General features: G+C 42.8%; 1 protein-coding gene and 1 long non-coding RNA gene across 22 annotated transcripts in view; one reads left to right on the forward strand and one right to left on the reverse strand.

Moving 5' to 3' along the window:
• The window catches only part of TCF20 (transcription factor 20), a 187,781-nt gene that overhangs the window by 104,406 nt on the left and 57,904 nt on the right, over positions 1-25,471 (forward strand). The gene's annotated exons all lie outside the window — the stretch shown is intronic.
• LOC146403095 (uncharacterized) lies at positions 9,699-15,459 on the reverse strand. Its single transcript, XR_014802950.1, has 2 exons — positions 11,550-15,459; positions 9,699-9,791 (listed from the first exon to the last, which is right to left on the reverse strand). It is a non-coding gene; the product is annotated as an uncharacterized LOC146403095 (long non-coding RNA).

Raw genomic sequence — 25,471 nt, forward strand, 5'->3', positions numbered from 1 at the left:
ATCCAGCATTGTCACTGCTGTGGCTCAGGTCAATGCTGTGGTGTGGATTTGGTCCCTGGCCCGGGGAACGTCTGCATTCTGCGGTGCAGTCCCCTCAAAATAATATAAATAGGTATTTTATGTGAATAATAAATTCTATGCCAGACATTGTTCTAAACACTTGAAACCGTTAACCTCAATTCTTGTATAGGTCCTGTGAGGTAGTACTGTTATCCCCATTTTCCAGGAAACTAACAGAGAGGTTGAGTGCTCTGCCCAGGACCTTACATCTAAAAAGTAGCAGAGCCAGGATTTGCAATCAGGCATCCTGACTCCACAATCTGTGCCCTTAACCTGTACACTGTGTTTATTTTGGAGGAACTGGAAAATAACTCCTGTAGAATAAGTTTGTGACACCTTTGAAGGGGAAGAGTTTGGGTTTGGATTGTAGAAAAAGTATGGAGTGGAGGGCAGAATTGCCATTTGGGGGCCTCCTTGGTAGAACATCATTTGTGTGAAGGCAGGACTTTTCTTTTCCCCTGAAAGAGTGCTTGGGATGTAGATACTGCTCAGCAAATCACTTTTGTGTGAATTAATAAATGAAGTAGAATTTTGCTGCCAGCTTTCAAAGGAATGTGCCATGGAAGCTTCAGATTCTTTTCCCCCTTTGGTTCACTGTTCATGATCCCTTTTTTAAATTAATGAGTTCCCTGCGTTTATTACTTGCTTGTTTTTATTGAACTTATCTTGCTCAGCTTTCAAAGGATGCCACAGCAGTCTCCTGTTCTCTGGATTTAAAAAATCAGTACCTTTTCAGAATCAAAATCTTCGGTTTTAAAAAGTTCCTGTTGTGGCTCAGCGGTAATGAGCCTGGCTAGTATTTATGGGGACACAGGTTCAATCCCTGGCCTCGCCCAGTGTGTTAGGGGATCTGGTGTTAACATGAGCTGTGGTGTAGGTCAAAGACTCAGCTTGGATCCTGCATTGCTGTGCCTATGGTGTAGGCCAGCACCTGTTGCTCCGATTTGACCCCTAGCCTGGGAACCTCCATATGCCTTGGGCGTGGCCCTAAAAAAAAGGCAAAAAAAAAAAAGGTTTAGAGTTCCTGCTGTTACAAAATAATGATCTGGCCTGTCTCTGTGATGATAGCAGTTCAGTCTCTGCCTGGCCCAGTGGGTTAAGGATCTGGCATTGCTGCAGTTGTGGCACAGGTTACAGATGTGGCTCAAGGTTCCTGGCTGGGGAACTTCCATGTGCTGCAGGTGCAGTCAGAAAAAAGAGAAACGTTTCAGCAGAAGTCTTTTTTTCCAAGAGGCCAAGCATTATCTCTACTTCCCCTTTTTTTGCCAATATTCTTAATACTTGACACTGGTTCTTTTGTATCTGCTGAGGCATCTTCCTCAGTGAGCAGTTCATTAGGAACCCAATGGTAGTACACTTGGTATCTCCACTAATGTAAAGTCACCACATTGACCAGGCGTCATATATCTGATTTCTTTCTTTCTTTCTTTCTTTCTTTCTTTCTTCCTTCCTTCCTTCCTTCCTTCCTTCCTTCCTTCCTTCCTTCCTTTCTTTCTTTTTCTTTTTTGCTTTTTTTTAGGGCCGCACCCAAGGCATATGGAGGTTCCCAGGCTAGGGGTCCAATTGGAGCTGAAGCCGCCAGCCTACACCATAGCTACAGCAACACCAGATCTGAGCCATGTCTGCAGCCTCCACCACAGCTCATAGCAATGCCGGATCCTTAACCCACTGAGCAAGGCCAGGGATCAAACCTGTGTCCTCATGGGTACTAGCCGGGTTCGTTACTGCTGAGCCATGACAGGAACTCCTGTATCTGATTTCATTAGAAAATTAATTGGTATTACAGATTCCTAAGGAGACAAGACTGTTTTCTCTCTGCTTTAGTTCATTCTAAATTACATCATTTAGGAATAGGAAAATGGGAAATTCTGTCTTTCCATCTAGAGGTGAATAAAGCCTTAGTTGCACAAGCTGATATATTGTTTCTTTTGTTGACTTGATTTAGTTTATTAATATTTTATTAAGATGTATACTTCATAATATTTTCTTTTAAGAATAAGATTTGAGGAGTTTCTGTCGCGGCTCAGTGGTTAACGAATCTGACTAGGAACCATGAGGTTGCAGATTCAATCCCTGGCCTTGCTCAGTGGGTTAACGATCTGGCGTTGCCATGAGCTGTGGTGTAGGTCGCAGACGCGGCTCGGATCCCGCGTTGCTGTAGCTCTGGTATAGGCCAGTGGCTACAGCTCCAATTGGACCCCTAGCCTGGGAACCTCCATATGCCGCGGGAGCGGCCCTAGAAATAGCAAAAAGACAAAAAAAAAAAAAAAAAAGGTCATATGGAAATAGTTACCTTTGTTGAAATAGTTATATATGTTAAAGAAAAAAATGTCAAGAATGTTAGCAGTGTTTTAATTGAAACAACTTTTAGAACATCTTTTTTCTTGAAATGTAGCCTTTTATTATAAAATTAATGCCTGCTCTAGGTATAAAATTCAAACATACATATATGTATAGTCCTACTCTCCAGAGATAACTGTTGTTTACAGTTTAGTGCATATTCTGTACTTTAAAAAAATACAGGCTTTATTTTTAGAGCAGTTTTGGATTCACAGCAAAATTAGAGGAAGATACAGAGATTCCCTACACAGCCCCTGTTCCCCATGCACAGCCTCCCCGGTCATCAGCATCTCCCACCAGAGTGGTGCACGTGTTACGCTAGATGACCCTACAGTGACACGTCATCATCGCCCGAAGCCCACAGTTTACAGTTTACTCTTGGTGTTCTATTCTGTGGCTTTGGAGAAACGTATGACCTGTATCCATCATTACAGTATCACACAGCATAGTTTCACTGCCCTAAAAACCCTCTGTGTTCATCTCTGCTGCCACTGCCCCGCCCCAGTTTCTGGCAGACCACTGGTCTTTTCACTGTCTCCATAGTTTCAATTTTCAGAATAGGGTATAGTTGGACTCATACAGTGTATAGCCTTTTTAGATTGGCTTCTTTCGCTTAGTGATACGCATTTAAGTTCCTTTCATGTCTTTTCTTGGCTTGATAGCTCATTTCTTTTATTTAGTTTTTTTTTTTTTTTTTTTTTTTTGTCTTTTTTGTCTTTCAGGGCCACACCCACGGCATATGGAAGTTCCCAGGCTAGGGGTCTAATCAGAGCTACAGCTGCCAGCCTACACCAGAGCCACAGCAATACCAGATCCGAGCTGCATCTGTGACCTACGCCACAGCTCAGGCAATGCCAGATCCTTAACTCACTGAGCAAGGCCAGGGATTGAACCCGCAACCTCATGGTTCCTAGTCGGATTCATTTCTACTCATTTCTTTTTAGCAGTGAATAAAAGAACTGTCTTTTTATGTGCTGATGAAGGTGGTTCTTAATACTGTTTTACAAAATATTCCCACGTTTGTTTGTAGGTGGTTCATCTCCTGAAGACCTTTTAAGTATTTGTTTCAGACAATTGATGTTCCATTATTACCTAGTTTTTAGTTAGAACAGTGCAAAATTTATTTTCTTTGTATATTAAACCTCTGATCTGATGGCTAACATTTATACAAACCTTTACCAATGCCAGGCACAAAGCATAATATATTTATTATTTTATTTAATTCTGACAAAACATAGCTTGAACCCAGTTTTGTATGGCTCCAAAACCTTTTTCTCCCTTTTAATATGAAATGTGTACCTCATAAAAAATGCATGGCTGTTTCCTTCTTTACCCACCTGAGCTCAGGAGCCCTCGCGCGTTTTCTCTTTCTCTGCAGAGGATTTAAACAACCTCCCTCCCTGCCCTCGCACCCCCTGCTAAGATGTAAACTCCATGGTTAGAAACTGCCTCCTTCTTCACCTTTGCGTCTCTGTTGCCTAGAGCAGTACATGGCACCCAATAGAAGCCCACATATTCGTTGAAAAAAATATGTACCATAGGTTTTGTTTGCTTTTGTAGGACAAACCATTAACTTATTTTCCCTTTTAGTAAGTGATTTAGGTGAAGGAGAGGAAGCTTGAGAAGATGTGGAGGAACGGGTTAAGTAGAAGACAAGGCTGTTGTGGAAGCAGAAATTGGGCAAGTGTGGTGGGAGACCTGGTGAGCTGCCATCAGAGCCTTTTGAATAGCAGCTCTTCTTCCCGGGCCCTGGTCCAGTTTCTTCCTCACAACTGCCAGAAGATCTTAAATGCACCTCTTGTCGCATGTCTCTCACTTGTGCACTGAAGTAAATGTAGACTCCTTGCTATGACGTCTGGGTAGGACCCTTTCCTGCCCCATCTCCCAGTTTCCCCACACGTCTCTGCTGCAGCTTCTGTGTCCCCATGTCCATGCACATGTATGTACCCTCTTTTCCCGTTCTTCATCATCTGTTGAGATTTTTTTTTTTTTTTTTTTGTCTTGTCATTTTAGGGCCAAACACGTGGCATATGGAGGTTCCCAGGCTAGGGGTCTAATCCGAGCTGTAGCTGCCAGCCTACACCACAGCCACAGCAATGCCAGATCTGAGCCACATCTGTAACCTACACCACAAGCTCACAGCAACGCCGGATCCTTAACCCACTGGGTAAGACTGTGGATTGAACCCACAACCTCGTGGTTCCTAGTCAGATTAGTTTCTGCTGTGCCACGACTGGAACTCCCAAGGCCTTTCTTAAAAACTCCTTCTTCCATGAAACTTAACATTCCCTTAACTAGCTGTTTCTCTCATGGCATTTTGTAATTTTCTTGTGCACATTTAATCGTCTTTTTTTATTATACCCTTCTAAACATGTTCTTGCTCCTTTCTCAGTGCTCTTTGGGGGCAAGGATTGTGGTTGTCAACACTCCTTATATTTTCTGCAGTGAGTTGAATATGTGAGTAGACTGTGAATAGTTTTTGAAGTAGAGAAGAACAGAAGTAGGCAAAGGGCAGAGTTGATAGTACAGTTGTCCCCTGGTAACTTGGGGATGGGTTCCAAGGAGACGCCACCCATCCACCCCCACCAGGGCTATAAAAAAATCTGTGGATGCTCAAGACCCTTATATGAAATGAGATAGATTTTGCGTATACGTTTATGCATGTCCTACCACATATTTTAAATCATCTCTAGATTACTTATAATACCTAATACAATATAAATGCTATGTAGTAGTTGCCAGAGTGTGGCAAATTCAAGTTTTGTGGAGTTCCCATCTTGGCTCAGTAGAAACGAATCTGACTAGCATCCAGGAGGACACGGTTCTATCCCTGGCCTAGATTAGTGGGTTAAGGATCTGGCATTGCCGTGAGCTGTGGTGTAGGTCGCAGACGCATCTCGGATCCCGAATTGCTGTGCCTATGGTGTAGGCCGGTGGCTACAGCTCTGATTAGACTCCTAGCCTGGGAACCTCCATATGCCGCTGGTGCGGCCCTAAAAAGACCAACAGCAACAAAAAAGTTCAAGTTTTGCTTTTTGGAACTGTCTGGAATCTTCCCCCCCACCCCAATATTTTTGGCCTATAGTTGGTTGAATCTGAGGATGCAGAGGGCCAAGTGTGGCACAGGGAAGACTTGTCCTTATCCAAGGATTGTTTTGATGATTAGGAACCTTTTGGAAGAGAATTCGGGACAGAGGTAGGTAAAGAAAGGAGTGTAGCAGGTCTTGGGAATTCCCATCGTGGCTCAGCAGTTAGGAGCCTGACTAGGATCCATGAGGATGTGGGTTTGATCCCTGGCCTTGCTCAGTGGGTTAAGGATCTGGTGTTGCCATGATCTGTGGTGTAGTTCGCAGCTTCAGGTCACTCAGATCCTGCATTGCTGTGGCTGTGGTGTAAGCTGGCAGCTGCAACTCCGATTCAACCCTTAGCCTGGGAACTTCTATATGCTGCATGGGGGCCCTCAAAGGCAAAAAAAAAAAAAAAAAAGAAAGAAAGAAAAAGAACTATAGCAGGTCTCTTGTTGGACTAGAAGATAAGAAACCAGATGGGGAAATGACCAGGTGAGCAGCAGCAGTTTTTCAGAGTTCTGGGGTGAGTCCTAGCACTTGTCCTCAGGAGGTTCGGCAGTATAGTGAGGGAAGCAAACAGGTAGATCAGCGATTATAGATTATAAAATATTTAGCTGTAGAGAAGGGAAGATGCTAGAAAACACTAGTTGATTCTAGAGAAGTGATAGCAATAAGAGCCAGCAGTCTTGGCAAGGTTTAGGTCTTGAACAGGTGGGCAGAAAGGTTGGCATCATGCAGCAGGAGGAGTCTTAGGGTCGAGGCATCAATGTTCCTGTCCCTCTTAAATGATCATCGCAAAAGCTATCACAAAAACATTTAGGACAATGACGGTGAAAGGTTAGATTTTAGTGTTTGAGCTCAGGTCTTAAGGGAGAAGTAGATTAAAATGAAAAGAAACAGTGGTGAATTTAGTGTTGAAACCCATACAGCAGCTTGTTCTTCAGTACTTCATGTGTTGTCAGGGCTGGAGATTCAAAGTCATAGGAGTGAGCCGGGATTGAGGGAGATGAGTAAGTGAGGGGACCAGGTGATGCGATTACTTAATCCTGGATGTCCTAGGTTCTTTAAAATGAAGGTACCTCCTTTGGATTTGGTTTTGTTTCCTTTTTTTAATTGATACGAAACTCACACAATATAAGGTGAACCATTTTTAATATGATGCATTGCTGTTAACTATACTAATCATGCTATACGTAAAATCTCCGGAACTTACTCATTTTACAACTGAAAGGTCGTACCCTTTGACCAAAATTTTAAAGTGAGCAATTCAGTGGTATTAGGACATTCACGTTATGCACCCGTACCCTCTATCTGGTTGCAGAGCATTTTCATCACTTCCAGAAGAAACCCGCATACCCCTCAAGCAGAAGGTTCACTTTTCCCCTTCCCCCAGACCCTGTCAGTGTTCCCCAGATCTTCTGTCTCTCTATGGATTTACCTAGTTTGGTTATTTTATATAACTAGAATTACACAGTGTGTGACCTTTTGTGCTTGGCTTCTTTCACTTAGCATGTTTTTAAAGTTCATCCGCATTGTAGCATGTATCAGTTCTCCATTCCTTTTTATGGCTGAATAATATTCCATCATAATGTATATATCACAATTTGTTTGTTCATTTACCTATTGAAGGACATTTTTGCTGCTTACAGTTTTCAGCAGTTATGAACAAAACTGCTATAAACATTAATGTGCAAGTTTTTGTGTTTACATAAATTTCAACTCATTTGGATAAATAGCTAGGAACACGGCTGCTAGATTATATAAGACTGTTTTAGCTTTGTAAGAAACTGCCAAGCTACTTTCCAAAATGGCTGCCTGGTAACGTCTCTCTCACTTTTTAAAATTGTGATTTAAGAAAACATATGACAACGTTACCATTTTAACCATTTTACTTTACTTTCTCTATGAATTTGACTATTCTAAGTATTTCATCCATATTTGTCCTTTTGTGTCTGTCTTATTTCACATAGCTTAATGTGCTTCAGAGTCATCTGTGTTGTGGTACATATCAGAACTTCATTCCTTCTTATGACTGAATAGTATTTCATTGCAGTGTCTGTCACATTTTGTTTACCCATTCATCTGTTGGTGGACATGAGTTGTGTCTGCCTTTTGGCTATTTTGAATAATGCTGCAATGAACATTGGCATATGGGTATCCATTTGTGCCTCTGTTTTCAATTCTTTGGGGTATGTACGGGAGTGGAATTGCTGGGTCATACAGTAACTCTGGGTACAATCTTTTGAGGAACTGCTAGACTGTTTTCCAAAGTGGCAGCACCATTTCACATTCCCACCAGCAATGTCTGAGGGTTCCAGTTTCTCTCCATCCTGCCCAACATTTGTATTTTCCCCTTTCTTGATTATAGCCATCCAGGTGGGCGTGAGGCGTCTCACTGTGGTTTTGATTTGAATTTTCCTAATAATGTTGAGCATCTTTTCATGTACTTGCTTACTATTTGTCTATCTTTGGAGAAATGGCTATTAAAGTCCTTTGCTTATTTTCTAATTGGGTTGTCTTTTTATTGTTGAGTTGTAGAGTTCTTTATATATCCTAGATACTAGACTCTGATCAGATATTGGACATATGATTTATATTGTTTGGGAATTTGGAGTTGTTTTTTGCTAGTTTCATTTGAACAAGTTAAGTTAGACATTGGTTTAGACTTGAATAAGCCTGTGTGCAAGGTTGCACCGTACTGAAATCTCAGAAATAGAAGAAATTTTGACTGATTCTGAAATTTGTTTGCTATTTGTGTACTTACTTAGGCATTGTATTTTTTCTTGATCTCTGAGGCTTATACAACTTATAAGACTCATGAGATGTGGAGAAGCCAAGCTTTGAGAGACAGTCTCAGCATGCCTAGAATATTGTAAGCCACTTTATTCCTAAGACAGAGACATTTACAGTCATGTATTGAATCATGTCTCTGTGGTTTAGCCTGAAGGTCATATTTCCAAACACAGAATCAGAGGAACACTCCCAAGTGTTGGACAGCCTATCCTGAAACTTCAGTCGCACTGTGCTCGGAAGGAATTGTTACTTCATCAATGCATTGGTCAGTGTATCGCCTGCTTCTTTGCATGTCAGCTTTCTGACTTGGGAGCAGGGTTTATGCATCAATGCTTCCCCTTTAGCCAGTTCTTCTCCCACTTTATTCCCCATGTGGGGATGTACGTGCTACAGAAGCTTGAGAGGAGGGCAACATCAGAGCCTGCTTCCCTCCCTGTGTTTTATCCCCTTGGGTAGAGGGCCCCTTTAGCAGTTTGAGCTTACTAAAAGGTAGGGATCCTTGGGCTTTTTACAAGACTGGTTTTCATATAACTCGAGGATTCCAAGTATTATATTTTCACTTGTTTCCTGATTATCTTCTGTAGGTGTTCTTTGTTCCCCAGTGACTGTTCTCTGCTCAGCTAGCTCCTGGTGGAACTCTCCTTCCTTTGCCTGATCTTCCAAGAGCCAGCTTCTCCACCTTGTCTCAAGTAATACAGGAAAGATGCTCATTAAAATTATTTGTATCACCACAAATAGAGTGAAGAGCGAAGTAAGAATTGTCTGTGTTAGAGTTATCAATTACATTTTTTCAATTTGATAAGGTTGGAGGTGGGTGTGAAGATTCTCCCTTGCACGTCTCATGCCGTGGACTTAATCAGCACCGTGAACGGAATGGAAATAGCATCTAGGCGTGGGCCTCGGCTAACACTGGAGTGTCCTTACTGTTCCTCTTGCAGGTGCCTTTTAGTTTATTGCTTTTAAGCCTAACCCATTTTCCTTTTAAATACTTCTCTCCAGCAGTTTTCCTTGCCTTTTTCCCTCCCTCCCTCCCTCCCTCCTTGTCTCCTTTTTGGCAGTACATAGGTAGAGAGAGTATTAGATTATTGTGAATTTACATCTCTCTTCTAAGTGCATGACTTTGAGTTCGTCACATGTTGGGAGCGTTACGTCTATATTCCCTGTGTCTGGCCCCTAGTAGGACCTCAGTGGATGCTTAATTAGCTGTGGCACTAAACTTACAGAACAAGCCATGTTATTTTTAGAAGGCCTTCTGGGATAACAAAGATCACTGATTTTTGTATTCACCAGGCTTCTTCAGTTTGTGGCTTGACTTTTCTCATCTCTTCTGGAGGATTCCCAGCAGGTCTCTTCGCATGTGCCTTGCCCCCATTCTTTTCTCATTGAGACTCCAGTTTTATGGGTATGTTAGACCTTCCCACTGTTTCCTTCTGGTCATTTCATCCTTTCTCCCCTTTTTTTTTTTTTTTTTTTTTTTTTTTGGCTGCACCCATAGCCTGTGGAAGTTCTTATTTTCATGGGCTCAAGTTCCTGGGCCAGGGATTGAACCCATGCCGCCACAGAGACAATACCAGAGCCTTAACCTGCTGCATCACAGCAGGAATTCCTCTCATATATATATATATATATATATTTTTTTTTTGTCTTTTCTATGGCCGCCCCTGTGGCATATGGAGGTTCCCAGGCTAGGGGTCTAATCGGAGCTGTAGCTGCTGGTCTACACCACAGCCACAGCAATGCAGGATCTGAGCAGCGTCTGCGACCTACACCACAGCTTACGGCAACGCCAGATCCTTAACCCACTGAGTGAGGCCAGGGAATGAATCTGCAACCTCATGGTTCCTAGTCGGATTCGTTAACCACTGAGCCACACCGGGAACTCCTCCTCTCCTGTATTTTTTATCCTTCTCCATTTTTCATTCTGGGTGGTTTCTGTTGACTGACCTGTCTTCATTTAACCAGTTCTCTCTTTGACTAATCTGAGTTTAATTGAAATTAAGAACTCTATGGATTTATTGTATTGAAAAATACAGTAAAAACTGAAAAGTTTGGGTGCTCTCAAATTTGCTGTTTCTTTTTATGGATTCCTACTTCCTGCTACCTTTTTCAAGCTTGGTTTTTATTTCCTAAAACAGGGTAAATATAGTTGTTTTATAATCTCCTTTTCTCAATTCCTTTATCTGGAGTCCCTTTGGGTCTTTGACTATTTACGATGGTTCTTACTCATGATGTTTTGTCTATTCATGTGTTTGTGTGCTGGACATAGAACTTGAAACATTATTTATAGAAATAATTAGAGGCCTTAGGTGTCTTTTTCCAAGGAGGATCTTCATTTGCTCTTTCCAGGTGCTTGAGGGCACTAGCAAACCAGGATTACTTTTATCCAGGTTTAAGAGTTTGAGATTTTCTGGACTATCCAAGTGGTTTGAAGCTGAGTCCATGGGAAGACTGATTTACTTCTAGTTCACTCTTACTCCTGGGATGCTCCCCTTTAGGGCCTCGATCCTCTGGCTGGGGGGAAGGCAGGAGTAAGTGGGTTTACTGCGTGTCTCCCTGCACAGGGCCTGGAAGGGCAGACATGCCACTAGGCCTCTTGGCCACCTCTAGCAGATCAGCAGTTGTCCCCAGGTTTCACCTCTTTGGGTTTCCAGTTCTTGCAGGCTGTTGTCTTTGTAATTCCTCACTATCCTGTTAGCTTTTTAAAAGGGGTGTGTGTGTGTGTGTGTGTGTGTGTATTTCATCTGTTTTTTTCACCAGGTTATTTAATCTGTCATTATTGAACGCAGAAAATGAGATCTTATTTTCACGGGCTCATATTATTCTAACATTCACCTTGAAATAAGTGACCATAAGGTGAGAGACACGGCACTATAGTCCCAGTTGCATCTCATTGTGACACTGAGTGTGAGGTGGCACAGCTGGTCAGGAAACCAAGCGGTATTGGTTGGAGCGTTCTCCAAGAATCAGTTATCTAGAGATGGTCTCCAGAGCCAGTTACGCAGTTCTTCAATCCTGGCTCTGCCACTTATTAGCAGTATGACCTTAAGCAAGTAACTGTTCCGAGCGTCTTTTTTCTTGACTAAAAAATGAAAATATGTGGAGTTCCCATTGTGGTGCAGTGGAAAGGAATCCGTCTAGTATCCATGAGGTTGCAGGTTCCATCCCTGGCCTCACTCAGTGGGTTAGGGATCCTGCATTGCCATGAGCTGTGGTGTAGGTCACAGACAGTCTCAGATCTTGCGTTGCTGTGGCTGCAATATAGGCCGGCAGCTGTAGCTCCAATTCGACCCCTAGCCTGGGAACATCCGTATGCCATGGGTGCAACCCTAAAATCAAAAAATAAAAATAAAAAGTAAAAATGAAAATATGGGAGCTGCTGTTATGGCTCAGTGGGATAAGAACCCGACTAGTATCCATGAAGATGTGGGTTCACTCTCTGGCCTTGCTCGGTAGGTTAGGGATCCGGTGTTGCCGTGAGCTGTGGTATATGTAGGTCACAGACACGGCTCAGATCCCATGTTGCTGTGACTATGGTGTAGGCCAGCAGTTGTAGCTCCGACTTGACCCCTGGCCTGGGAACAAACTTCCATATGGTGAAGATGTGGCCCTAAAAAGCAAAAAAAAAAAAAAAAGAAAAAAGAAAAAATGAATTGTACTAAACTGTGATTGTTCTGATTAATTTAATAGCGAAAGCTTTTAGAATGTTGCCTAACTCGAAGTAATCACCAGATAAAATTGAATTATTATAACCATCCAGAAAATTCAGAAATAGCTGATTTTTCAGAAGACGTTTATGTTGTTTTGGCTTTCATTTTCAAAATCTGGGATTGCAAGTTCTGATGCCTTTTCATCAGCCGCCTGTTCTCGTGGGCTTATTTCCGGGTAACTGAAGTTGGTGTTTGCTAATTCCACACCAGTGGACAGGGAAGGAAGAGATGCTCCTCTCGTGTCAGAGACCAGCGGCCTCCAAGTGGGTCTCATCAGTCAAGCCGCTGTCCCTCAGTGGGGAGGCAGGGGAATGGGCTCATGGCTTGTGGCTCCTGCCTTTAGAGTGAGAATGTGCTCTGTTGGCACTTTGATCGTGAGTTATGAGGCTTGATGAAGATTTAGCCCTGCTGTGACTTTATGAATGGACTGTGGATCCCAGGGTTATGGGAGCTTTCTTAATTAGAGAAGGACATAGAAATTAACTGTCACAGAGTAGTTTTCTGTCAGTCCTTGTGATGAGTTATTTTGTTTTTTAGGGTTTGTTTTGTTGTATTTTGTTTGTTTGTTTGATAGCTGACCTCCTAGGTTTTTTCCTCTGTTGGCTTGTCTTTTGCCAGTGTTGCCATTGGTTCAGACTTTTACCTGGGAAGGGGGGATGATGGTAACACTGGTAACGACCACCGTAATTTATATGGTGCTTAGCAGTTTGTAGGTTTATTGTGAGGCAGCGAGGTAGGTGTCTCCATTTTTTCAAGTGAGGAAAGTGGGACTTTTGGGTTAAGTAACTTGCAAAGTCACAGAACAAGTGGCTAAACTACTATTTAAATATAGGTTTCCTGATTCTAAATGTGGTATTTTTTTTCCAATGCATCACCCAGGAGAATCAATTGGAAACAGGTTTAATAAGGGAAGCAATTGTACCTTGCAAAAATAAAGTTGTATTTTTGCTCATTTCGCTTGCTAAAATAAAACTCTATTCCAGGAGATTTTTTAAACATATTTTTCTTGGTCTCTTTCTTCAGCACATTGGTTTGACTCTAGGTCAGAAGGCAGTGCTTGGTACTCTTGCTGATAGGGGTCCCAGTTGAGGAGGGTTTTATGGTTATTACTTCAAAGATCTCTTGGGAAAGACAGTGAACAGTTGTCAGGAGTAGTTTTCTTTTTTGTCTCTCAGTGCTTGTTTGTATACTTGGCACCCTCCTTGTTACAACTATGACTTGCCCTTTTTTTTTTTTTTTGGAAATGAAATGAGAACCTAAAATATGGTCTAGAGCTGAAGCCATTCATAAAGATCATACTACTGAAATGACCTGCCTTTTTATTTCTTTAAAATCTTCCAACTCCAAATTAATTTGTTAATTCTTGAGGCTCTTCTTAGAGACGTAGAGGTGACTCTTTCTCTTTAGTTTGGAGTTGGAATTTAGAAGTTTTTAAGATGTTGGAAACAATCCTTTGAGCTAATTTATCAGTGTGGAATTTTTGTGTTTTGTTTTTCCTCTGTTTTTAAGTGGGCAGCTCAGCAGACTTTTGAAGGATATTGGCTTATAGATGCACGTAACAAGATCTAACGCATTGTTTCTCAGCATTTTGAAGTTGTGGTGAGTTTGAGGCATTGGTACAAGTTGTAGAGTGTGTCTGCTTTGCTCCTTCAACTCCTGTGCTGTTTCACAGGAATGAGTCATCCAGACAGTATTCCTCCCATGCCTGTATCTCCAGCCACATGAAGAGGACCCCATAAGCTGTAAAAAGGTCCACTGGCTTTTATCTGGAGTGGACTGCACCCATAGAGCTCAGTTCTGCCTTTGCTTCATTTGACAGGTTGACCTATGGTCTTGGTACTGCCAATAAAATCAAGCCTTAATGCTTCAGTTGACTGCATTTCTCATTGCTTTGCCCAAGAAAGCCAAGGACACTGTTAAAAATCTGTTCATCCCATCCTGTATTTCCTTTCTTTCTTTCTTTCTTTTCTTTTTTTTTTTTTTTTAATTTGTCTTTTTGCTATGTCTTGGGCCGCTCCCGCGGCACATGGAGGTTCCCAGGCTAGGAGCTGAATCGGAGCTGTAGCCACCGGCCTACGCCAGAGCCACAGCAGCGCGGGATATGAGCCGCGTCTGCAACCTACACCACAGCTCACGGCAACGCCGGATCGTTAACCCACTGAGCAAGGGCAGGGACCAAACCCGCAACCTCATGGTTCCTAGTCGGATTCGTTAACCACTGCGCCACGACAGGAACTCCTGTATTTCCTTTCTAAGATTGCTGGGGCAGTGCTTTTGTTTTACAATGTATTGTTTGTTTGGACTCAACTTCTGCTCATAAATTCAGATGTGGTCAGATGGGGTTAAAAGAACTTTTTGTATTTTAAGCATGTCTGATTCACTGGCCCACATCTCTCTGTGTTTATGTGTCTGTAAAGCAGCATAATATTTTTACATTTCTTTGTGCTAAATTTAAAAAGTACTTTCAAAAGGTCAGAGCTTTTAGAAAAAGGTAACCAATTTTCAAAACTCTCTAAGATGCTTAAAAAAAAACTTTCAATTTACCTTATTTACATTTTTAAATAGTAAGTTAAGTGGTTTTTATTCCTCAGAAGTGAGGATCTGTATAATGTTCAGCTCCTTTGGGGAAGAGGCGCTGATGAACCTGCTTCTCCTTGTGCTCCTCCAGGGAGAGGGGGGCTGAAAGCTGGGAATGAGGGAGGGGGTCACAGAAACTCCAGATTAACGTCCCTCATAGATAAAAACTTTTGGTTTCCATCTGCTTTGCTTTTGTCAGAAGGAGAGTTTACATTGTCCACATAATTCACCCAGCACTTGAATGCTTGTTTTGTAAGTGCATGGTAGTAGGAGAGCCAGGGTCCTAGCTCTTGGGGAAATAGAGGGTGTGTGCTCTAGGGAGGAGTTCGGGGAAAGTAGAATTTGCACTAGGTCTGAAAGGTGAGTGGCATGTTGGCAAAGCTAATGTTATTCAGGCAGAAGAACTAGCTGGAATAAAGGAAAGGCTGCAGAAGGAATGCACAGAGCAGGACTAAGGACAGGAGAGGTTAAGGGCTTATTCTAATAGACCTGGGTTTAAATCCCAGCCTTTCTTCTTCACTGAGGACCTGTGTAACCTTGTGAGAGTTACTTCAACTTTCTGAGCCTCAGTCTCTCCATCTGCACAATGACTAATAATTGCCTCATATCTATAATATGTTGCCTGGCACATAGTATAAGCACTCAATAAAAATAGCTGCAGGAGTTCCCACTGTGGCTCAGCAGTAATGAACCCAACTCTAGTATCCATGAGGATGCAGGTTTGATCCCTGGCCTCCCTCAGTGGATCGGGGATCTGGCATTGCCTTGAGCTGTGGTGTAGATCACAGACGTGTCTCGGATCCTGTGTTGCTGTGGTGTAGGCCAGAGGCTACTGCTCTGATTTGACCCCTAGCCTGGGAACTCCCACATGCCTTGGATGCAGCCCTAAAAAGACAAAAAAAAAAAAAAAAAAATGCAGTCATTTCATTTTTCTTCTTTTAAAAGTTTTATTTCCTTTAAAATTAATGTGTTCATTAAACCAGTTTCTGGAAGGTGACTACCCTGCAGTCTACTCCAGAGACAACATTGTCAACAGTTTGGTGTCTCCTTTTTAATTTCATCTCTATACATCTCTGTTTTTTGTATTTGTTTTGACTGCCACTGTTCCAGCTTTAGGGTGTTTGGGAAGCAGGGAAGGGGAATGCTGTGTGCACTCCTAGAAGTTGAGACTGAGCCATCTCAGAGCTCCTGCTGTGGCTCAGTGGGTTAAGAACCTGACTGCAGTGGCTTGGGTTGCTTCAGGGGCGGCAGGTTCAATCCTTGGCCTGGCACAGTGGGTTTAGGATCCCACGTTGCCACAGATGTATCATGGGTTGCAGCTGTGGCTCAGATTTGATCTCTGGCCTGAACTTTCATACGCCGTTGGAGGCAGGGGGGCGGGGTGGGGTTGACATAGGGAGACTGAGCTGTCTCTGTGTTGTACTGATGGTTAGGAACCAGGGATAGTTTTAGAGGTCAGGGGGTCACTTGATCAGATCTCCTTCAGTAACAGTGCTAAAACGTAGGTTGGGTTGTAGTGGAAAAGCAAGTATTTGTTTGGCTGTTAAACACATGTGTTCCGTGCTTTTAGCCATGTGATCCCAACTGGGGAAATGAGGCACTCACCTGAGGTGGGCGAGTGAGGACAAGGCAGGGACCAGGTGCCAGACAGTGATGGGTGGAAAAGAAATGCCGTAGCTCTTCAGGGAAGGAAGATCCCTGTTTCCTAGAGGCTTCAGTGAGGTCAGGCATGAGCCAGGCCTTGAAGAATGACTCAGATTTGGGAAACACTTTGGGGAGGGGCAGAGCACAAGTCTAGGAGTATAGCTGCTCGGTCTGGATGGAGGGGTGGACTTGGGTTGGCCAGTAGTGGGCACTGTGGTTGGAGAGGAGAATTGCCAGTGCCCTCGTCAGACCTGTTGCACTTTCTGTGGCCCTGACCTCACTGTATTGTGTTTTTGCCCTTTTCCAGAGTGTAAGCCTTTCCAAAGGGGCAGAATAGCCTTAGTCTTGTGTTCCCAGGCCTAGTAAAGAGGCCCAGCACACAGTAGATGCTTTAAGAAAAGGGGTGGGGTGGGGACCACTGGAATCCTGCTTTTTGTGGAATCTTTAGGATTGCTGCTATCCATTTAAATTCAGGGTCTAAAAATCCTAATTTTATCTCTCACCTTTTCATTCTTCCCTCAGCCACCAGGCTTTAAAGGGATCACCCTCCCCTGTGCTCCCATAGCGCTGTGTGCTTCCCTCCCCATCCCATAATCATTTGTGTACACCTGTTTGGTATCACACTGCATGACCCTCACTGGAACATCTGGAGTCCAGGATGTCACACTCTTTTTTTCCGGCTTTTTTTCTTCTTTTCCAACCTCTAAATGTAGGAGTGGTTCAGGGATCGGTCCTACCTGTAATCTCTGGTCCAGTGGCCTTAAACCTTTTTTTGACCAAACTACACGCCAATTTGGAATAAGCAAACTCCATTCACTTATCCACAGAGGCACTTAGACCTAAAATAAAAGTTTCACAAGAAAGTTCTACTTCATCTTACTCTGAGCCATGGACTCTGTTATTTTCCATTCTGTGTCATTTTTTTAAAATGACCCATTAAATTGATTTCAGAACCCTCAGTTTGAAAAACTGCTCTGGGTGATCTCATCCACTCCTTTGGCTTTAGATACTGTCTCTTGCTGATGACCTTCCCATTTATATCTCCATCCCCACCTTTGCCCTGAGGTCCAGACTTGCAGCTGTTCACCGGACATGTCCACTTGGGTGTCCCCTCGGTATCTCAGAGCTGTAGGTCCCTTCAGCCTGCCCGGCTCCTTGCCCCTCGCCATAAGCAGTGCTGTGGTCACAGGTTCTCAGTAAGGGACGGTGCTGGAGTATAAACTTCCAAGCCCACTGCCTGGCCCTGGCGCTGCCCCCTGACGAGCTTTGAACATCCCTCTGCCTCATTGTCTTCATGTTAAAACAGTGGGGTTTTCGGCTGTACATTCCTGGGACTGTTGTGAAGACTGAATGGTTTTACCTGTAAAGGACAGAGAGCAGTGACTGGCGCGGCCCCTGCTGTTTGTCATCGTCATTGTGTCCCTCACATCCACTTCTGATCCATTAGCAATTTCCGTTGGCTCTGACTTCAAAATGCGTCCTTTCTTTGGCCACATGTCACCACCTCCATCAACACCACATTCATCTCTGCAGCCAACATCCCTTACCCAGATGACCAAAATAGCTTCTTAACTAACTCCCCACTTCTGCCCTTGCCCCTCCCAAAGTCTGTTTTCCACAAAACAGCCAGAGCGACTATTTGAGAATTGAAACCAGAGCGTGTCACTCTCTAGCTCAAACCCTCCAAGGCCATCTAAAAAGATCCAACATTCTTATGTGGCTTAAAGGGCCCTTCATCTGTGTTTCTCAGACTATTCTATGTACATGGCTCCCTGGTAAGCATGTGAACACATGGATTCTGAGCCTGTAGGTCCACAAGGCCTGAGACTCTGCATCTTCAACAAGACTCCACATGGAAGTGGACCCAGTGATAGCGAGGCTTGTGTGCTCAGGGCCCCTTTCTCTGGCGGTGCCGTCCTCTGCTTTCCCTGCACTTGGCTTTTGCCCTGTCACCCTCTTTGGTGGTCCTCCCACCAAGCTCATTCTTGCCTCTGACCTCTATGCTCACCTTCCTGTCCGCTCACCTCCTTCCCGTCACACATCACCTCCAGGAGGCTCATCTTCCTGTTTATACCCCATGCATTCTGCATCCTTCTCTCTGTCTGCTTGGTTTTTGTTACTTCTCCCGGAGCACGTCTTAGTTCCTGATACATACTTATTAGTAATCATTTTGTATCTATTTGCTGGTTTTGTGGAAGGTCCAGACTTTGTGAGTCTTGTTCATAGCTTTATTCCAGGAACCCAGAATCAGTACCTGGAATGTAGTATTTGCTCGCATGTGTGTTGAATGATGAATGGACATGAATATAAATGTTTCCTCTGTGAGATAAGACCCCTGTGAGGAAAGGGACTTGACTTACTCCTTTTTGTTTTTTAGGTATTTAGTCTGAATCCTCACTCTGGTCCTCTCCTGCCCCTCCTCACCCCTAGAGCATCAGTCCTCAGTATTTATTAGCTATTGTTTGCCAGATTGTTCTGCTAGGGGCTTTCTTTAACCTTATTTGTCTTATAACCAAATCTGTCTTTTTAAAAATTAAGTAAATTTTATTTATAGTTGTACAACCGTCATCACAACCCCATATCTATCTTTAAAATCTTTTTTTTTTATGTAACATATGACTATAGTCTTATTAAAAAAAAAAAAAGTAGGGAGTTCCTGTTGTGACTAGTGAAAATGAACCCAACTAGTATCCATGAGGACATGGGTTTGCTCCCTGGTCCCACTCAGTGGGTTAAGATCTGGTGTTGCTCTGAGCTGCAGTGTAGGTCACAGATGAGGCTCGGATCTGATGTGGCTGTGGCGTGGGCCAGCAGCTTCACTTCAATTCGACCCCTAGCCTGGGAACTCCCATATGCCACAGGAATGACCCTAAAAATACAAAAAAAAAAAAAAAAGGTAAAAATATATCCCTCCCCTAGTTAATATTTTGGTATGTATCTTTCTGGCCATTCCCTGGATTTACTATTTAGAAATTTATCAGTAATAAAAGATGGGACTTGCTTCCAGTATCAGGAGAAGGTTTCTTAGTGGAATAGTGTATCATTTGCCGTTACCATAGGCAAACTCCGGGACATTTCTGTTCTGTAGTTGAGGAAACTGAAGCTTAAAAAAGTGATTTGCTCAAGATCTTACTACCAGTAAGCTGCAAAACTCATTTCAGAATCTGTGTCTGGGTTCGGAGTCCATGTGTGCGTGCCCTTTGGCTGCTTCATGCTGCAGGAGCTGTGGGGACAGAGGCGGGAGTCATTGACTCACTGGAAGGAGGCTCTTAAAGAAGGGACGATTGAGCAGGTCTTCACAGAAGAGTCTGAGTTAATCACATGGTGAGAGTGAGCAGGGAACTAGCATTCCAGTCATGGCACCAGCTGGGGCAAACACCTGAGGCCCAAAGCGTATTTGGGGAGTGGGGAGAAGTTCACTGTCACTGGTAGTAGCAGGTGAAAGTGAGGTGGATGTGGAGCTAGAAAGTCTATTGGTGTCAGAGCTGAAAGATCTTTTTTTTTTTTTTTTAATGTTTATTGAATTAATGAATATATAATTCACTTTGGAGAATTAGGGATTTGATGTATTACTCCTCTTATGAGTCTGTCAATTTCTTTTCTTTCTTTCTTCTTTTTTTTTTTTTTTTTTTTTTTTTGGTCTCTTTTCTAGGGCCACACCCCTGGCATAGGGAGGTTCCCAGGCTGGGGGTCTAATCCGAGCTGTAGCTGCCAGCCTACAGCAATGCAGGATCCAGAGCCGCGTCTGCGACCTACACCACAGCTCACGGCAACACTGGATCCTTAACCCACTGGGCTAGGCCAGGGATGGAACCCGCAACCTCATGATTCCTAGTCGGATTCGTTAACCACTGTGCTATGATGGGAACTCCAGAAGCTGAAGGATCTTAAATTCCATGCTATGAATGCTGGGGTTTTTTTTGGGTTTGTGGTTTGTTTGTTTTGACCACGCCCAAGGCGTGTGGAAGTTCCCAGGCCAGGGATCAAACCCACGCTACAGCAGCAATCCAAGCTGCAGCAATGACAGCACTACGTCCTCAACCCACTGTGTCACAAGAGAACTCCTATTTTCTTAAACTGGTTTAAGTGGGGGAACCAGAGTTTTGTTTATTTACAAGATTTGTCAGACATACGGAAAAGCAGAGAATACTACTAATAATAGCATCTGTGTACCCATCCCCCAGGCTAACAGTGTCACAGTGGATCCTCCTGAGTACCCCCCTCCCTCCACCTAGGCCCGTGCTCTCAAACACCACACCTTTTTCTTTTCTTTTTTCGGCCATACTCACAGTATATGTAAGTTCCTGGGCCAGGGATCAAACCCAAGCTGCTGCAGTGACAACACCTGATCCTTAACCCTCTGCGCTCAGGAGAATTCCACACCATGTCTTTTTTTGTGTATATTGTTTCTAAAATACATCCATGTTCGTACATACAGAACTAGGGAGCTAATTTGGAATTTTTCCATTGTCAATTCATCTAATATAGTAAAAGAAATAAAAGCTTGAGTTTACAAAATCACAGGTTCCCCCTCAGGCTGGTTTGACATGTTTGCATTTGGGTGAAAGTATTTCCTGAACTTTGTGGCACAGTTGAAGGTTTATTCCTTGTACTTTGCCTGTTGCCTGGAAAAGCTGCCATTTCCCCAAGAAGTCCAGGTTCCGTTTAGTGAGGAATGGCATTTATAAACTGAATATCAGCTGGTTCCTAGGATTATTAGTGTTTTCTTCTAAAACTAAGATGCCTCTGTGTGTGTGTGTCTGTGTGTGTGTGATGTTTAGCTTTCTAATTCACCTGGAGTTTTTGTTTTGTTTTGTTTTGTTTATAGCCATACTTGTGGCGTATGGAAGTTCCCAGGCCAGGGGTTGAATTCAAGCTACCACTGCCACCTCGTAGCTGCGGCAGTGCCAGATCCTTTAACCCACTGAGCTGGGCTGGGGATCGAACCTGCACCTCCACAATGACTCGAGCCATACAGTGAATGTGGTTAACATTACCAGTGGCGGTGTGGCTTGCCATCCATTCCTGACGGGGTGCACTTGAAAGAGCACAGTGTCACCTCTCTGGTGTTGCAGTCAAGAAAGTGGGACCCAAGTCTAGCATGCAGGTTGAGCTCGACCCTGTAGAAGGAATGGGCTGTGCTCTATCAAGGACGCAGAAGTCAGGAAAATGCTGGAGAGCTACCCCGGATTGGCAAGGCACCATTAAGACAGGACAACTTGTGCTCCTGGGTGGGATCCTGGACCAGAAAGGGAAGAGAAACACTGTCGTGATAGTTTGCAAGATTGGAATGGATTCCATGGATTGGATGGGTGGTGTAGTATGAATGGTCGTTTCCTGATGTGGAGAGTTTTATGCTGGTTATGTAGATGAATGTTCTTGTTTTTGGAAATGTACACTAGAATATTTAGGGGTGGTGGGGCACCATGTCTACAGTCCTACTCTCAGGAGGGTCCAGAAGAAGCTAATGGGTATTTAAGCAGGGCGTATATAGTCATCCCTCCGTACCTGCAGGGGTTTGGTTCCAGGACCTCCTCAGACACAGAAATTCTTTCATGGATGCTCAGGTCCCTCGTGTAAAATGGCATAGTATTTGCATATGACCTGTGCACATCCTTCATATGTCATCTCTGGATTACTCACAATACCTAGTACAATGTAAATGCTACATAAATAGTTGTACATGCAATGTGAGTACTGTATAAATAGTTGCTGGGCACCCAGCCAATTCAAGCTGTGCTTGAATCCCCCCCCAATATATTTGATTTGCGGTTGGTTGAATCCATAGATGTAGAGCCCATAGATACAAAGGGCTGACGGTATAGGTAATGAGTATGCCTAGGTAATGGAGTGAATGATATACCATTAAATTTCAAAAAATGCTGTGAGTTGGGGAATCTTGTTGAAAGGGGTATGTGAGCACTGTACTATTATATTTTTCTGTACATTTGAAATTATTTCAAAATAAATTCTTTTTTAAGACCCTATTGAGATTTTGACTAGAACATTATTAGTTTTACAAATTAATCTGTGGAAGATTGACCTCTTTAAGATACTGCATCTTTCCTGTAGATACACTGTATGTTTCTCTGGTTAGGTGGTTTTGTTTTTGAGCCCTTTGCGGTCCTTCAGTTTTTAATTTTGTTGCTACTATAAAATGAAACAGTTTTTGCCTATAAATGGCAACATTAATTGCTTTCTGAGATCCTTTTGTCTGTGAAGGTTTAGATAATATATACTTATACAACCTTTAAGTGAGAAAAAAATTAATAACATCTCAAAAGCCCTCAGGCTCAACAGTTAGAAAAAACCTGCAGGGATCACCAGCCAACCCCAGAGACACCACTGAATCTGCCCCCGAGACACCACCTCCTCCTGCCCCTTTTCCAAGAACAGTTGGCCATCCTGCCCACAGATGTGGTCATCTAAATTGATCTTGTGAATATGAGACAGGTAGCTGTCCAGGGCGAGGATGGAGTGAGGCCCCTTTGGCCCATCCAGGAGCATGTTTAGGGCATTTCCATGCAGGACAGACACATGCAGAGCTAGGATGCTACAGTCTCTTAGCTGTTGAGATAATGTCCAAAAATAGGACTGCCCACTGTGGGGTTGAATTCAGCTGTTTTTAGGCCTAATTATGAAAAATAGCTCAGAGCTGGTGTTTCTTGTGTGCACACTCACTTGGGCACTACAGTGCATGAGTGGTGTTGGTACCAGGTTCCCTGGAGGAAGGGCTTCTGCCTGGCGAATGCTTCTCTCCTCTACCTGCTCCTGGACTTGTAGAGTCTCCTCTGCCTCCCTTTCTCCCCCTTGGTCAGGGAAGGGCTTTGCTGTCAGTAGAACAAAGATTTTTTATTTTTGTTTTGTTTTTTCAAGGCCGCAACTGCAGCATATGGAAGTGCCCAGGCTAGGGGTTAAATAAGAGCTGCAGCCTATGCCACAGTCACAGCCATGCCAGATCTGAGCCATGTCTGCAACCTACACCACAGCTCAGGGCAACGCCTGATACTTAACCCACTAAGCAAGGCCGGGGATTGAACCTGCATCCTCATGCAAACTAGTCCGGTTCATTGCCACTGAGCCACAGTGGGAACTTAGAGCAAAGATACTTTTTTTTTTTTTTTTTTTTTTTTTTTTTTTATTTTCCCACTGTACAGCAAGGGGGTCAGGTTATCCTTACATGTATACATTGCAATTACAGTTCAAAGATACTTTTGATATCAGGTAAGAAGTATATTTTTTAAATAACATTATATTTTTAAGTAATCATATTCTACAGAGATATTAATATCAATAGAAATGAAAATGCATCTGTAATCCTGCCACCCTGAATAACCAAAAGGTTTTCATTTTTCTGTACTATTCTCTTTGGCCTTGGGCCACGTGACTTCTAGGTAGTTGTAACAATGGCACAGATACAGTTGCTTTTCTTCATTTTATTATATAAAATAAGCATTTCCTGTGGTACTAGAATCTTCACAGTTATTTTCAATGAGTATGCATTGTTTCATTGAGTAAAAATACCATGTGTTTAACCATTTTCAAAGGATAAAAATTAGGTTCTTGCTTATCTTTTTTTGCCTATAGATATCACTGGAGTGAATATGTCAGTACCTTGGTTTTGTTTGGTTGTTTTGAGATTTTCTTAGGATAAAAATCTAGTAAATAGAATTACTAGATCAAAAGATATTAATATTTTTATTACCAAATTGCTTTTCCAGAGAGCTGTAATAATTTATGCTGCTTTTGTTATTGGTTGTACCAGCTTCAGCCCAGCCTGCAAATGTCATGTCATCTTTCTTTTTTTTTTTTGGAAAAAGAATTTGGGGGGGGGTGAAGGAAAAAATAATAGCTTTTATTGCTTTGCCAGGCAAAAGAAGTCATAGCAAGCTAATGCCCTAAGGATTGTGCCCTCTTTGGGAGAGGGTAGGAGGTGGTCTTATAGTTTTAGAGTGGATAAAGGGCCACAGATAAGGATCCAGGGTAGTTATAAGCTTTCATTCTTCTTCATGGTTGGTGTTTAGTGGTCCTGGACTGGTCTGCTACAGTCTAATACTTTTTTGAAAATTTAATAGCTATAGCAGTTCCTGCTGTGGCTCTGTGGGTTAAGAATCTGACTGTAGTGGCTCAGGTTGCCGTGACAGCATGGGTTCAATCCCTGGCCCAGGGTTTTCCATATGCTGTGGGTACAGGCATTAAAAAAAAAGAAAAGAAAATCTAATAGCTATATAGATTTGTGCCATTTTTGTCAGCATGTATTTGATCATAGTTGAAGGTGATTTTTTTTTAAAATAGTTCACATGGTTAAAATAATACAGGTTTTGACCCTCAGAGCAGTCTTTTTAGATCTGTAGCATTGTGGTGGGTTTCTTTGCCTCTTGTCGACTGTCTTGAAAATTCTGACTTAGTTGGTTTCTTAGGCTGCTTTCGGGGCTTCCAAGCCAGGGGACAAGCCAGCAGTATCAGGACATCATCTTATTCTCAAGGCCTAATTGTACTGAGACAGCTGTCAGTCATCGAGAAAAATCTAAGCTCTGTTCATCTGCAAATAGGACGTAGAATTTGAAATACCAAGTCAAATCCTTGAGTAAATCTTTGTCCTTGATTTACTTAGGAAGATTCTACATTTGCACATACATAGAGCAAACATAAACATATCTGGGTATAGGCAGTCAACCCAATTCTAGAAAATTTCTAGATTCCCTTCTAAAATGCCTCCCAATCTGTGAAAGGCTTGCTGCTATTTCACAGAAGGCTTCTGCCAGAAGTACAGACTGGGTTCTGCAGTGGGCATTCCATATTCCACCTGTCTGTTTACTATGAATGTTTTGCTTGTTTAACTTCTCTGAGCTTCACTTACAAAAAGGAGCACTAATACTTGCTAGAGCATGATAAGGATTAAATACATTAATATTTATGTGAAGCGCCTGGTGCACTGAGTAACTTGTGTTAGACGTGGGAGATACGCAATAGCTACAGTTATTGTCTAAGTGTTAGGACTCTTTTTAAAACCTGGATTCAGATGTTCCTTGTTCAATTGATGGTACAGTAAAAGGGAAAGTGGGTTTTAGAACTGAAAGAATTTAGGTTATAAGATATCAACTCCAGTTTATCTTAGAAGAGGGAGTTTTGACAAATTACATAATTTAATGTCCCCCTCCCATCCGTAAGTTGAAATATATGTAAAACTGCCCAGTGCCTGACACATAGAATAAATGGTAGCTAACATAACATCAGTAGCACATACCTTTAGATAGTAGTTAAAGGCAAATGCACTTTACT

The sequence above is a fragment of the Sus scrofa genome, chromosome 5, assembly GCF_054392235.1.
Source record: "Sus scrofa isolate SSC_HxYL_T2T_F1_AM1 chromosome 5, Sscrofa_HxYL_maternal_Yorkshire_Landrace_v2.0, whole genome shotgun sequence".
Classification (NCBI taxonomy): domain Eukaryota; kingdom Metazoa; phylum Chordata; class Mammalia; order Artiodactyla; family Suidae; genus Sus; species Sus scrofa.